Below are 6,615 nucleotides of genomic sequence, written 5' to 3' on the forward strand. Positions count from 1 at the left end.
AAGGTGGAGGAGAAAAATCTTTAACTTCCACAGTAGGTTCTGTGGAGAAACTGGCATCACTTTGCTCCGTACCACGCAGTGGGACTACATTACTTCAAGTTCATCTCACTGTCAATCACAGAGACCCAACACACCTCCCCTGCTCAGCCCGAAGTCACTTTGCTGGACCTTAATGTTATTTTTTTAATAACACAAATGTCATTGATTTTATATTGTAACCATATACATATACACCTCTTGGCCAGGTCACCCTTGCAAAAAAGATCCTCATCTCTCTGGGTTTTATAACTGGTTAAATACTACACAACAAAAGATGGTCATAGAACAACAAAGTGCAAACATTCACCCTTTATTGCAGAGTAAAATTCAGTGAAAACATGGACAGATTAAAACATCAAAATTTAAGCAAATGTGGGATCTCTACTGATTTGAATTTTATTTAAACTGGAACTAATTTTCATAACTTCCTTACATACAACTTCCTGAACAATACAGCAGTATTGATTTGAACTTTGTCTTACTCCGCTCAGTCTCTCTTCTTCTGTATGTAATTATGTCGCCTAAATTAAGTTCTAAACAAACGGGACAGTAAAGATATAGGTCCACTCCCAAACGGTCTGAATTAAACAATGGGTTGATGTCGTCTTGCAGTTCCAACATTTGTGGACCCAAAAGGGGACTGTCCCATACCGGGACATTGATCCCAGGATGAGGTTCAGCCATGGATCCACTCTCCTCCCATTCAATCTCTGGAACCAGCATACCCTGACAAAAAAAAAAAAAAAACTGTTTATGAACAGCACTGTTTTTTTTTTGTGTTTTAGATTATGTAGGAACAGTGACCGACTAATAATAACTTATATTGTTTCTGGCAGGCAGACCTCATATCTCCATAACTGATTATAATTTGCAAATAAGTGACTCTTAACAAAGTAGTGACATTAGTACATCTGATGGCTCATAAGGCCATGCATTGTGATGCATTTTGAACTTGCAGATGTGCTATTCTACCTACTTGATTTAAAAAACAAAACAATTTAGGGAAATAGTTTGCACCACACAACAATAATACTTTTCATTCATTTTTGATGAAAATTCCTTGTAGTCATTGTGATTTCATCATACTGTTCTTGATACTTTCCACTTTAGTCGAACTGCACACAAATCAGTTGTCCAGTACAGTGAGATTAAATAAAGCAGGGTTTTTCAACCAGTGTGTGTGCCGCGGCACAATAGTGTGCCGTGGGAGATGGTCAAGTGTCCTGTGAGGAATTGCCCTACTTCACTGATCTAAAAACATTTTCCATCTCCAGGAAATCAGCTCTTTGTTCATCCAAACAGGCACTGATAAAACACTGAGTAGTTAAGAATATGAGAGATCTTAAAATGACTTTTTCTTTGTGTTTATTTAATTCTATAAAAGACATTTTGATAAGGTTGACGGTACCGCGATTTAGCTGCAGCTATAACCGTGTAAGGAAAAGTCCCGCCCCTTTAACTGTCTCCGCCAATCATTCTTGAAGGCTTAATCACATGTCATCAGTCTGACCAATCAGAAGTGGTTAAAGTCTTCACTTCCTTGTTCTTAATTCTGCTGGTAAAGTCGCTCAGTTCTAACAAAAATACCAGCTAAAGCTTGTCTTTAGCGGTGTAACTTTCCACAGATTCCGGTGTCAGACCGTGGAACAAGAGAACAAAGGTTGAAAAACACTGAAATAAAGCATTTACCCGGGGATCAGAAACAGGGTTCTGGGTCAAGCCCAACTGCCACAGCTGATTTGGTGTCATGCTTTGCTCCGTCCTGATTGGCTGTCCCACGCGTCACTAAACACATCCAAACTGGCCTGAATGCGTGGTAGGAAAATATAGTGGCAGCAGAATACGTGACGTTACTGATATTGAGCAAGTCTTGGTCCTCAGGAGAGTGCAGGATGTTGTAATATAAACCAGTAACAGTCATGAAGACATCACACCAGAGGGGCTCAATCCTGTATTTGGAAAAAAGCAAAAAGAAATATTATATTGTCAGATTTATTTTTAATACATCATTCACTTTTATGTATATATTAAAGCGTCTAAAACTAGGTTCAACTCACCGTTGATTGTGTGTACACTTTTCCTGCAATGAAGCTGTTTGTGTCAGTTCTACGTATGTGAGCATTTACTCAGCTATGCCCACATTTTCTCCTCCGTGATCTCCTCTCACCCTGACAATAACATGAAAATCATGTCTCAAACACATAATTACAAATGCATCGCCAATACGGTACACATCAATTTAAAATGTAATGTTCTTTTGTATGATGCCAATAAGTAGAATTTCTAGGTTAGATAAATTGCAGGAGTGGGTTACATGTATCACTGGGGAAAAAAATGAGGTGAGAGAGACTGTTAAGGGGGGGTAAAATGTTATTCATGAGGGGAAAGTTTTAGAGTTGCCTTAGTTTTCAGAGGAGTCTAAAAAAGTTATTTTATTTTTGTACAAATAACCAAGTGCTTATACTGCCTGATATGTGAATGAAATATTTCTTTATGAATAACATGAATACCTCAGAGGAAAGCCATACACCTTCACAGCGTCACTGAAGAAGGCCAAGTGGGTGTCTGCACAGTTGTTCTCTGCTATCTTCAGGTACAAGATCTATGGAATACAAGTACAAATACTTTCAACTGACAGATGTTTACAGCGGCAAAAATGCTAAATTCCCAATTGACAGGTAAAACAGTAATACAATAGGATGATAAAATATGAAATAGAATAGAATAGAAGGGTATTTAATAATCCCTGAGAAAATTTTTTTAAAATGGCCATCTTAAAAAAACACATAAACACACATGCATTACAAATAGAAATATCACAAAATAAAAAGATTGATAAAAAAAGGTAAATAATTGGAAAATCAGTGGGTAAAATTAAAAGAAATTACTTGTAAGATGCCCTGCCAGAGAGTTGTATTGCCTGATGGCACGAGGAACAAAAGATTGTCACGCTGTCACATTCAGTAATTCCTAGAGAATAAATAAAAACACAACAAACATGGATTAGATAATTTAGCTGTCTTATCTTAAATTACATAATTTTCAAATATATGAAAGGGGAATTTTTTAAAACACTCTTGCTATGATAACTCGAGCTTGTAGTAAAGAACAGCTTTAAAAAAATCAGAGACAAGACACTGATCACAGGAAGCCTGTGTGTAATACTTACAGTAACTTCTACTCAAATCACTGTTGACAGCTGATTTCTCCCATCCGCCCTTTCTGTGACTACTTATCGACTACAAAACAGCCTAAAAACATAATGTTTGGGATTCTTGTCATTACTTCATTGGAAGTAAAGATACGGGGAATTTAGTGGCTGTCACTGACACAATCTCACAGGGCTTTCAGCACAATACGGGTTCTAACGTTAGAAACTTAATGAGGCTTCTTTCATTCAACAGTGGATTCATGTATGTTATATTTAAAAAATGCCGTTTTCATGAATGTCATATGAATTAACTTTGTTGCACAGTCCACCCCGTCTTAAAGTCTGGGTTGTGAAAAGACTGTGTCTAACTTTAACCCGGATCGCGTTTACATAAAGGCAGCACACGGAACAACTAGCTAGTTAGCATAGCATAGCATCAGTGTTTAAACAAATCCCCGTCTCTAAATCAATACTTTTTATTAAACTTTCTGTGCTGCTGTAAATCCGGCATGCTTTTCCCCTTAGTTCTATCTGAATCATGGTAGAACCTACAGATCATTGGCTACAGGCGCTAGCTTGAACCGAAACCGGCTTGAACTTCACTCACAAAGGCAGACACAACTTGAGTCGAAAGCCGGCTAGTTTCGAGGCCCCTGGTTGGTTGTAGTTACTCGTGTTGTGTGAAGAGCTGGTAAAACTTGACAAAACCATAAGTCCTCCCCCGCTTTAAAACCATTAAAAAAAATATGACCGCACAGGCAAAGCAAAGCTAAGCTAATTAGCGGTGGGGGTACTCTGCAAACGACTCGGCTGAAATGTTTATAAAGCATTCACACATGTCACTTGGCTAAGGAGAACGCTTCAACTTAGTATTCAATAACATTACAGGACGTACAACGAGGGAATGATCAAATAAATGCATTACTTACGGGCTGAGACTGATCCCGTTCAGAAGACCTCTCCGCCATGTTTGCCGCCCGCGTCCTCCCAACTGCTGTGCTGAACAGCTCCCTCCCTCGTCAGTTGAGAGTGAAGAGTGTAAGGGGCCATTCGATTGGCTAAAAGCGAACCCGCCTGCTTTGCCGATGAGTTTGATTGACAGATTCACTAGCCAATGGTGACATTAGTTGACCCGCTCCGTCAGATGAGTCTCAATATTCACCGTAGAAAAATCTCTCACACACACGGGGAGATTCACAAACGAGAACGGGATTTTGAATGCACAGTCTGCAGTTCGAATGATCTGTGAGTTCACATCACATGTGTACCTAAAAATCATGTTTGTGAAGCACTTACTGTGTATTTCTGATACATTTATTGTGAATTTCTAAAATGTTTTTGTGAAAAACAGTGTGCACATTTGTGAGAAACACTTATTGTGCATTTGTAAAACATTTAGTGTGCATGTGTGAAACACAATCTGTGTGTTTGTGAAACACAGGGTGTGTATTTCCGAATTTATCTTTCAAGTTTGCATAGAATGACATTTGTGAATCGGAGCGTGTGTATTTGTGAAACCGGTTGTGTCCATTTCTGATTATTAAGACTGAAATAACTCAATAGGTCACAGACAGGTGGAAACGCCAGTCAGCCTGTCAGAGCTGAGATGAACCAAATGAACGCTCCCCACTGGAGTTTATGGACCCCCCCACAAGGACAGTGTGTGGTGGGTGAAGCAGACAGCACTCACACTGAGCATGTGCAGACACCAGTGCAGCAGCTGCAGATGGAGCGTCGTGTAAATGCTCACTTTGCACAGACCCCCCCACTATCCCAGCATGCCTTGCAGCTGTGCTTTGAAGTGGTTCTGCTTAAGCCAGGGGTCGGGAACCTATGGCTCGCGAGCCATATATGGCTCTTTTGATGGTCACATGTGGCTCGCAGACAAATCTTTAATTATAGTTTTTTTTTTTCATTAGACCAGTCCTTCTCGGGCGCGATGCGATGCCAGAGGCGCGCAGTAGTAGCATTGGTGCTTAGAGAGAGAAATCTGCGCCAGCGCTATCAGTTACTATTATCTATTATTTCACAGAGTTTGTACCAGCTGGAAACCTGTGAATTGCTGTGCCTAAAACTGCGCGCTCCCGTCTCTGAGAAAGAGCGCGCAGATGCGGGGACGGGATGTGTGAGGGAGAAAGCAGAGGGTGGGGCTGAGGGGTTGTGGGGACAGGCAGCAGGTGAATCGCGCAGGGATTTTAAAAACGTAAAACCCACTTCCCGTCACTCACTGCAGCGTGTGAGTGTGTGTTTGGCTCCAGGTCTGCATGTGATCAGTCTTTGTCACATCTACAGAACAGTCAGACCTACGATCACGTTTAAAGTCTCAACGCCTGAACGAAGCAGAAACTCACCTCGTATCAACCAGACTAGACCATCAGCAAAACTACCACGAGAAATACTCATCATTTATTAGCAACAGAATAACAATGTTATTAAAAAGAATCCACAGACTTATTGTACTTTAAAAATGTTGAAATTACATCAAATGCACACATTCACTTGTATATTTAGTTTTAAACATATTGTCGCGGACTGAGTTGGGTGGCTGTTGGGCCGCGTTAAAAGTTCTGGAGTTCATTGAACGCGTCAAGCAGAGATCTGATTGGCTCTCAGTTCTGTCGCTCAGCCTGTTGTTAGGTAGTTTGGACCAATGGGGTTCAGTTATGGGCCGAATAAGGGAAATGGGAGGGCTGCAGCGGGAGGGGGGAATATAAAGTTGGGAGAAGCGCTCTCGTGTCGGCGGGAGAGATTCAGGAGTTGCTGAATTAATTGTACGGCGTTTGTTGCGGTCTGCAGTAATCGGAATAAAGAACTTTAAAAGAGGTTAAGTCTCCGTGCCTCAGTGTGGGAAAGGGACACTACATTATTGTATGGCTCTTTCGAAATTACATTTCAAAATATGTGGCGTTTATGGCTCTCTTGGCCAAAAAGGTTCCCGACCCCTGGCTTAAGCCTTGTGATAACCATCTCCAACTCCACCCCCCACCCCCAGCAGGTGGAGGGACTTCAGCCATCCACTTGTCCCACACTTTTACTGTGAAAGTCTGGATAAACACGTCCTCCTCTTCATCGTCTCTGATGGTGTCGTCCTCCTGCAGGCGGATCAGAGCTCACCTCTGTCACACTGCCTGCAGTCTTCATCATTAACATTTCAGAAGAGTAAATGTAACTAGTGGGAAAATACTGTAATGATAAAAAATAATCTCCCTGGATTAACAGAATTAAATGAGGATGAAATATTGTTTAGCATTTCCTGTACAACAATGATGAGATTGTGATTCATCTTGTTTTTAACAAAATAAACGTATTTTCATTTGTTCTCATAGATGCAGAATCCTAAGGATTAGGATTAGGATTAGGATTAGGATTAGGATTGGGGTTTCTCTGTTTCCTGCAGACTTCTGACCCCTAACAGAAGCTTCATC

At 40.7% G+C, this 6,615-nt stretch overlaps 1 long non-coding RNA gene across 2 annotated transcripts; it reads right to left on the reverse strand.

Annotated features, from left to right (window-relative positions):
* Window positions 1-478: 478 nt before the first annotated feature.
* LOC144994787 (uncharacterized) lies at window positions 479-4,598 on the reverse strand. 2 transcript variants are annotated; one of them, XR_013658437.1, is made up of 6 exons: window positions 4,120-4,598; window positions 2,928-3,009; window positions 2,550-2,641; window positions 2,097-2,207; window positions 1,729-1,988; window positions 479-765 (listed from the first exon to the last, which is right to left on the reverse strand). It is a non-coding gene; the product is annotated as an uncharacterized LOC144994787 (long non-coding RNA). The 2 variants fall into 2 exon arrangements; XR_013658436.1 differs by having other exon boundaries at window positions 480-765; window positions 2,550-2,626; window positions 4,120-4,596.
* Window positions 4,599-6,615: the final 2,017 nt, after the last annotated feature.

Source organism: Oryzias latipes, chromosome 10 (genome assembly GCF_053564925.1).
Source record: "Oryzias latipes strain Hd-rR chromosome 10, Olatipes_Hd-rR_3.1".
NCBI classification, from domain to species: domain Eukaryota; kingdom Metazoa; phylum Chordata; class Actinopteri; order Beloniformes; family Adrianichthyidae; genus Oryzias; species Oryzias latipes.